At 43.5% G+C, this 7,768-nt stretch overlaps 1 pseudogene across 1 annotated transcript; it reads right to left on the reverse strand.

The window, feature by feature from the left end:
• Window positions 1–6,747: 6,747 nt before the first annotated feature.
• Window positions 6,748–7,297, reverse strand: LOC307093787 (large ribosomal subunit protein uL22-like; annotated as a pseudogene). Its single transcript has one exon. The product of its transcript is annotated as a large ribosomal subunit protein uL22-like (transcript).
• Window positions 7,298–7,768: the final 471 nt, after the last annotated feature.

Below are 7,768 nucleotides of genomic sequence, written 5' to 3' on the forward strand. Positions count from 1 at the left end.
AAACTGTGTAAAGTTCAGTGCTTGACACTGTGTAGATACTCCATAAATGATAGTATTGTCTTCTGGATCTTATTCCTTCCTTCTCTCAGGGAGCAAATGTAGGAAGGGTAGGAAACCAAGAGCACACTTGATCCAGCACTGAGGAAATGGGAGAGATCTTTCTGCAAATGGAAGTCCAAAGTAACAACCAGGCATTGGCACACCTTCCAGGTGACTCAACTTCAACCACACCATGATTCCTGGAATTTGAAAAGAAAGAGATCAGCATCAATATGGTGTTTGTGTTTCCATGAAGGCTGAACCATTTATTTCCAGCTTCTCTATCCTCAAACTTGACCTCCTCTTTTTCATCAATCTCTTGTGACCCATGACCATATAGTTTGATTCTTTTTGCTTCCTTTAATTTTCTTTCACTGTGTAGTTCAAAGAACTATATGCTATTTAATAATTATGTTTTCTTATTTATTTATTATTTATTTATGGTTTCAATCATTTTTTAAATGAAGGGGAAGAATAAACGTATAGCAGGAGGAAACTCTGGCCAAAGTCAGGAAGAGGTGGGGCTAGAAAAGGTTTCAAGATTCTTGGGGCCATTTTTAAAAATAGGGTTAGGCATATTTCAGGAATGAATCAGGCATTAGTTAATAGGAGGCAAGAAGGTCAAGTGGATGACCTCTCTAAATCCCCTCTGCTCTAAGGGCCATATGATTTACTGAACTTATCATTATCATTGCGATCACCACCATCACTTCCATCATTACCATCACCACCATCATTGTCATCATTGACGTAGCATACAAGTGAGATAAAACCAGGTGATGATCTAATTCCAGGCCGTCCTTCCCTCTTGCTCATTGCCTGTCTGAATGGTTGTTCTTATTCACCACGTGCCACATATTTCGAGTTCAAAATAATCTGAGTCAAAATGATATCCTGACAAAGCTCTGGACTAGGTGAGCTTCAGGAAAAATGTATGTTTCAAGGAAACCAAACAACTTAATTAGAAAGACCAACGCCCTGCCAAAAATAATCATAATATAACCTAAGGTGAAAGATACCTCATATAACCTAAGGGCTTGGAAGGAAATGTTTAGGTTATCTAATCCAATCTCCTACCAAAAGGGGAATTATACCTATAAGTGGATATAAATATAGTCAGAAAAATGAATGGATAAATGGGTGGGTGAGTGGATGGATGGGTGGATGGATAGATGAGTGGATGGGTGGATGGATGGGAGAGAGGAGGGGAGAGGAGGAACTGAAAACAGACAGTGGCCAAGGGTTAGGTCAAATATGGCATCATGATCATTTTGAAATCTGGTACAATTCTAGCTCCAATCTTCTGCCATCCTGCTTCCACTTTGAGAGGCAGGGACTACCCCGTGCCTCTGACTTCACCCTCCACTGAAAAAGCACATCCTCTGTGGCTGCCCTGCCCTGAGCAGCCAGCCTCCTTCAAGAAGAGGTTGGGTGATGACCAATTTTTTTTTCTTCTGCATGAGATTGAAATTGTGATTTTTAATATGAAATATATATTTGGTCTTCATCTCCATTTCTGGCTCAGAGTTCCTAAAACCTTTGGAATTTCTTGTGAGGAGACGGATAAAGGTGTGTTTTGTTATGTCAATGAGTGACTTTTGAAAAACCCCAAGGTAGCCTGAGGATGGAGGCTGACCACCTGGGAACTTTTAGTCCCACCCTCCACCCACCCCACTTCTGGGGAAAGCAGAGGGGCTGAAGATGGAGTTTAATTGCCAAAGGCCAGTGATTTCATCAATCATGCCCATGTAATGAAGCCTCCCTAAAAACCCAAGAGTTTGGAGAGCTTCCAGGTTGGTGAACCAGAACAGTTCCCGCCCCGAGCTCCCAGGAACAGAGCTCCTTTGTTCCAGACCTGGCTCTGTGTATCTCTTCATCTGGCTGTTCATTAGTTTCCTTTAATATATTTTGTAATAAACCAGTAATCCAGTGAGTAAACCGGTTTCCTGAATTCTTTGAGTTGTTTCTGCAAATTAATCAAACCCAATGAGGGGATCATGAGAACCTCCGATTTAGTCTGTTGGCCAGAAGCACAGGTAACAATCCTGACTTGCAATTGGCATCGGAAGGGATGGGGATGCCGTTTTGTGGGACTGAGGCCTCAACTTGTGGGATCTGACACTATCTCCAGGTAGACAGTGTCAGAACTGAGTCGAATTGTAAGACACCCAGCTGGTGTTGAGACCTGCTTGGTGGTGTGGGGGGCTCCATGCTCACTGGAACTGAGCAGAGGATCCTACTCTCCATGCTGCTGCTCTCCCTTTTCCTGACCTGTGTGTGCAGAAGACCAGGCCAGAATTCACAGCTTTATAAAATTTCTATTGAGACCTCCCCTCAGTGCTGTATGCCTAAGCTGCCTACATCATTTCCACTTCAAACCCAATATGTCCAAACACAGACCCATATGGGGCCCCTCCCATATCTGGCCCTTTTACAGTGTTCTTTATCTCAGTTGAGCAAGACTAGCACTCACCCAGTAAGTAAAGCCAGAAATCAAAATACTATCTATGACACTGTCCTCTGTAAACAATTATAAATCATGGCAATATCACCTCCAAACATCACTCAAAACAGTTTTTTCTTCTTTTCTGGCACCACCACAGCCACACTTGGGGTCCCGCTATCTCTCCTGGACCAGAGCAGCAGCTAAGTGTTCTCTTTACATCCACTCTAGCCCCTTCTACCCAGCAACCAAAATTATCTTTGCATCTGTAGTATACTACCTTTCATGGAAGAATAAAAGAACCTAAGAAAATACACATGTATTAGTGCATTTGTGCAAAAAATATATAGGTAGGGTCAACCAAAAACTAATATGATTGATTAGCTACAAAGGGTGGGCGAAGAAACTGGAAGGAAAGGAGGGAATGGAAATAGCATGGAAGGGAGGGGGAGGATGGCACTTCTCTGAACATATCTTTTTGTAGCGCTCATATTTTAGAGCCATGGTAATGTTTTGCATATCCACAGAATTAATATATAAATAATAAATAAATAACAGCCAGGGTGTGTGTTTGTGTGTGTAAAGGGTGTGTGTGAGTTTAGAGGAGGAGGGTGGAAGGATCCAAAAATGGAATACCAAAGAGTAAAAAACAAACCCACTGTATTAAAAAATAAATAAAAGGATGACATAACTATACTGAGGGGAATGAGGAAGAAAAGACCTAAACTAAGTAAGTTTGAAAAAAAATTTATTTTTGCTTTATGCTGTCAAAGGCTAAAAACAGATTCTAGATATTGAATGTGTTTTTCATACTTATACGTTAACATTCTTAATTTACTATATGTGTGTTACTAGATTAAACAAATAAGTAACTATCTCTGGATAGAAGAACCAGATTTCTCACTGTTAGAGAAGGGAGATGAAATACTTTAAGGCTACACAAATATTCTATTTCTTCTCATACTTTCTTCCACTAATTTTGGTATCCATTAATGATTCTGGCCTGAAACAATGATCACAACAGTGTTTGCCAAATTGTGATTTTTCTACTTCCATTGTTTCTTCTACATTTATTGTTTGGAATTCTACTGTAATGAAGGAGTGTTTCTTAACCCCCATTTAAAAATTTTATTATTATTTTTTAAATCCTCACCCGAGGATATACTTAGAGAGAGGGAGGAAGAGAGAGAGAGAGAGAGAGAGAGAGAGAGAGAGAGAGAGAGAGAGAGAGAGAGAAACATCGATGTGAGAATCATCTATTGGTTGCTTCCTGCTTGTGCCCTGACCAGGGATCACACCTGCAACCCAGGTATGTGCCCTGACCAGGAATCAAAGCCACAGCCTTTCTGGTGCATGGGATGATGCTCCAACCAACTGAGCCACCCAACCAGGGCCTTAATACCCATTTAATTATATATATTCAAATAGTTATTTATATCAATATGGAAGAATGTGTATTTATGGGTTAGTGTCCATGGCTATCATTTATCTTGCTGCTCCAGAAAAGGACATCCCCATTTGGTTTTAATAAGTGTGCTATGTAAGACGCTAACATTTGGGGGACATGTGGGAACACTTTGTACTATTTTAGAAACTTTTTAAAGTAAAAAATTATTTTAAAATAAAAAGTTTTAAGAAAGATTTTTTTAAATAGAAAGTTGAAGTGGTCATGACCTGGCTGGTTTCCTCACTGCTCTTAGGATACAGACCAAAACCTTAAACGTGGACTCCAAGCTCTTCAAGTCCCATCACAAACAACCTTGGTCCATCCCTCCAGCCTCCCCTGCACCGTCTCTGAGCTTGTCTCTCCATCAGCTAATGGAATTTGTCACTCTCTTCCCCAAAGAGCACTTGCTCGTACCTATTACATTAATGTCTGCTCCTCCATTAGACTAAGTTCCACAAGATCAAAGACCCCACATCCTTGTGCTCATCTTGTATGCCCTGCATATTGCACAGTTCCCAGCAAGCAGTAAGCACTCAATGAATATTTGTTAATTAAATGAAGAAAAAATGGTGAAAATGAGTGCAGGATGCCACAAGGGCTCATCTTTCCTACAGCTCAAACAAAGAGTGAGATAAGTCTGATGCACCAAGTCTCAGGTGACTCTTCTTAATTTTCTATTCATATTGGGACCCGGTGTTAGATAATCAGGTGACCCTTGTAGTTCTCTTAGTAGTCAGGCTCTACAAGCAAATGTGTGGACATTGTCTCTACCCATGGCCTTGAATTACACTGGGGAACCTTTTTTTTTTATTAATATATTTTATTGATTTTGTACAGAGAAGAAGGGAGAGGGAGAGAGAGTTATAAACATCGATGAGTGAGAAACATCAATAAGCTGCCTCCTGCACACCCCCTACTGGGGATGTGCCTGCAATCAAGGTACATGCCCTTGACCAGAATCGAACCTGGGACCCTTGAGTCCACAGGTTGACGCTCGCCAAACCGGTTAGGGCACACTGGGGAACCTTTTAAACAGAGAGAGAGAGAACCTCACCCCAAGACCATGTTGATGTGCCTTGAGGGGCATCAGAGAACTGATTAGGCAGACTCTGAGGTCAGGTCCTGAGGCCCAACCTATAAATAACAATGCAAGGCAACATGACTGCAGTTAATATATACAAGACACAGATACTTTACCCACATTATCCCGTTTAGTCCTCACAACAACTCCAGTATTATGCCATTTTGTAGGAGAGAAACTGAGGCATAAAGAGGGTAAAAGACTTGTCTTAAGTTTCACAGCTAACAAGTGGTATCAGGTCTTCAACTCTGTTCTACAAACTTTCTAAAATGGTTCTTTCTCAATCATTCTCTGAAAGAGGTGAAAACTGTCCTACTTGGTTGATGTCCCAGGGGTCAGAGACCACCCTGTGTTCTCTGGGAAAGTGTCAATGTGCGGAGAAAGGAAGGAGTGGTGTGGGTCACTTCCAGTTTGAGAGACTGCAGGCTTACTTCCCTCCCCTGAGAAGCAAGAGGAAAAGAATCCTATTAACAGGCTTGATTTTATAAGGGAGGAAGGCAAAGCCGTAAGAATCCTTTGTTCTGGAGGAAGGTAAGTGTGTCGACTGGTCCATTAACCTGTCATCACTGGACAGGAGGCCCTGAGCGGAGGCATCCCATCAGCCTGTCCCAGGATCCCTCTCTGCAGAGTCAGGCCAGCCTCCTCCTCCTGCACCACTGCATTCAGAGCCACACACCGAAACTGGAGGCTCTGAGTGGCCTCCCACCTCTGGAGGGTCCAGGCAGGAAAGCAATAATGAGTCAATGTTTAGCTCAGGAGACAAAAGGCCCTTTGATAGGACCCTGGCCTTAGTAACCTCGTCCCTCTGCAAACAAGCTGGGATTCCATTCAGGGAAAGCAGGAGCAGGAAGTGCATACGTGAGGAAGTCCTTGTCCTCCAGACGCATGTGGCTGTACCTAGCGTGGGGCTGACTTTGGACCCTGGCCTGCATATCAACCTTCTGTTGCTCCCCTCTGATAAGGCCCTCCTCACACCCAGGAATGTTGCACCTGCCCTGAAAGAGATAGGATCGGGGCCAGGTAACCATGTGGAGAGAGAACAAGGGCTTGTATCCACGCTACTCTGGGACTAAGACCTGTCCTCTCCAGCATTTCTAGGGGCCTGGCTTCCTCTGTGAAGGGCCAATTTCTTGCTTCATCTCAATTATTTCAGCTGATCGCCTTTCCAAGGCAAAATCTAAAAGGGAAAACTCAGCAGGTGCTGTGGCTCCTCAGGAAAGCAGAGGTGCCTAGCAAGCACAGCTGGCTTGAGAGGTGGACACAGTGAGCTTCAAGGAAGTGAGGGGCCATCCACCCAGGGACAGGTCCGGGAGAGTCCTGGGCCAGCTAGGGTACCTGCTAGGCCCACCTTCACTATTCTAGAATCGTCCTCCCTGGCACACTCTTTCAAATCCCTCCACAAACTGTAGAATGATCTTTCTTTCCTCTCTTCCCCCAGGAGATGTTTCTTGGGATAAATAGAAGACCCTCTCCCGGACTGGTCCATTTTATCACAAGGAGTGCATGGTGAAGGAGCATCCCCAGAGCCCCATGAGCATAGCCTTGATTCCCTCCTAACTTGGGGAAGGAGAGAGGAATGTTTTCAGGGCTTTGGAGGAAGGGTCAGGTGACGTTCAGCCAGTTTCAGGACTAGGTGATCCAGAATGACTCTTGGGAGGAGGGCCTGTGCTCACAGATTAGAGCCATTGTTTGGACTATTTGGAGATAGATATAGTTAGCATTTATTTTATGCTGAATTTACTCCCAGGCCGTAAGTTTTTGTTTCTTCAGTTTCTTCTGGGGTATCTTTTTCTTCTGTGAGACCTCCTCTTCTGGTTTAGGAACAATCTGCTCTTTTTCAGGAAGGATCCTCTCAGTATGGCAGGGAGAGCTCTTGTGGGGGTCAATCCGCCCATGAGCTCTGTAACTTCTACGCCACATCTTGGGAGCTTTGCTTACCCGGATGTGCTCAGTGACCAGAGAATCTGCATGTAAACCCTTCAGGTCAGCATTACACTCTGCATTTTCAAGCACGTGCTGCAAAAATTCAACACTCTTTCTGGGCCACCAATCTTATGTCCAGCCCCACTGTTTGGCCTGGGCACACTTACCAACTCCATTATTGTTACGGCAAAATGGCACATTGCTTCTATAAAGTGACACCCTTCAGATACTTGGTGGCTTTGCAAAGATGCATACCCTTGATGGCTTGGGCAGTTTCATGAGTGTTGTTAAAATGAACATACAGCTTCGAACCTTCTGATTTGCATGATTTTGTGGGGTTTTCTGGGGCAAGTGGATAGCGAATGATTTTCAGAGGTCACCTCTGGCCACTTTCGGGAAGAGAAAAGCCATTTGGATTTTATCAGGAAGGGTGGGAGAAATGGCTAGGGTCTTGTGATATTGTAATTTATAATAAGATATATATTTGGTCTTCCACCTGCTCCTGGCACAGAGCTCCTATAACCCTTGGAATTTCCTAAGTGGTAGAGGTGATAAAGGTGTCCTTGTTATGTTAATGGGGTGACTTTTAGAATGCCTTTAGATCACCTAGAGTGGGGGACTAGTTGCCAGGTGACTCTACCAAGTGATCAGAGGGTTGGAGCTTCAGTGCCACCGAACTAACTTCCAGGAAGAGGAGAAGGGATGGGGGTTGAATCAATCACCAATGGCCAATGATTTATTAATTAACCATGTCTGTGTAATAAAGCTGTCTTTTACAACAACATAAGAATGGGATTTTGAGAGTTTCCCAGTTGGTGAACACATGGAGGTAAGG

Source organism: Cnephaeus nilssonii (genome assembly GCF_951640355.1).
Source record: "Cnephaeus nilssonii genome assembly, chromosome: 21".
In the NCBI taxonomy this organism is placed as follows: domain Eukaryota; kingdom Metazoa; phylum Chordata; class Mammalia; order Chiroptera; family Vespertilionidae; genus Cnephaeus; species Cnephaeus nilssonii.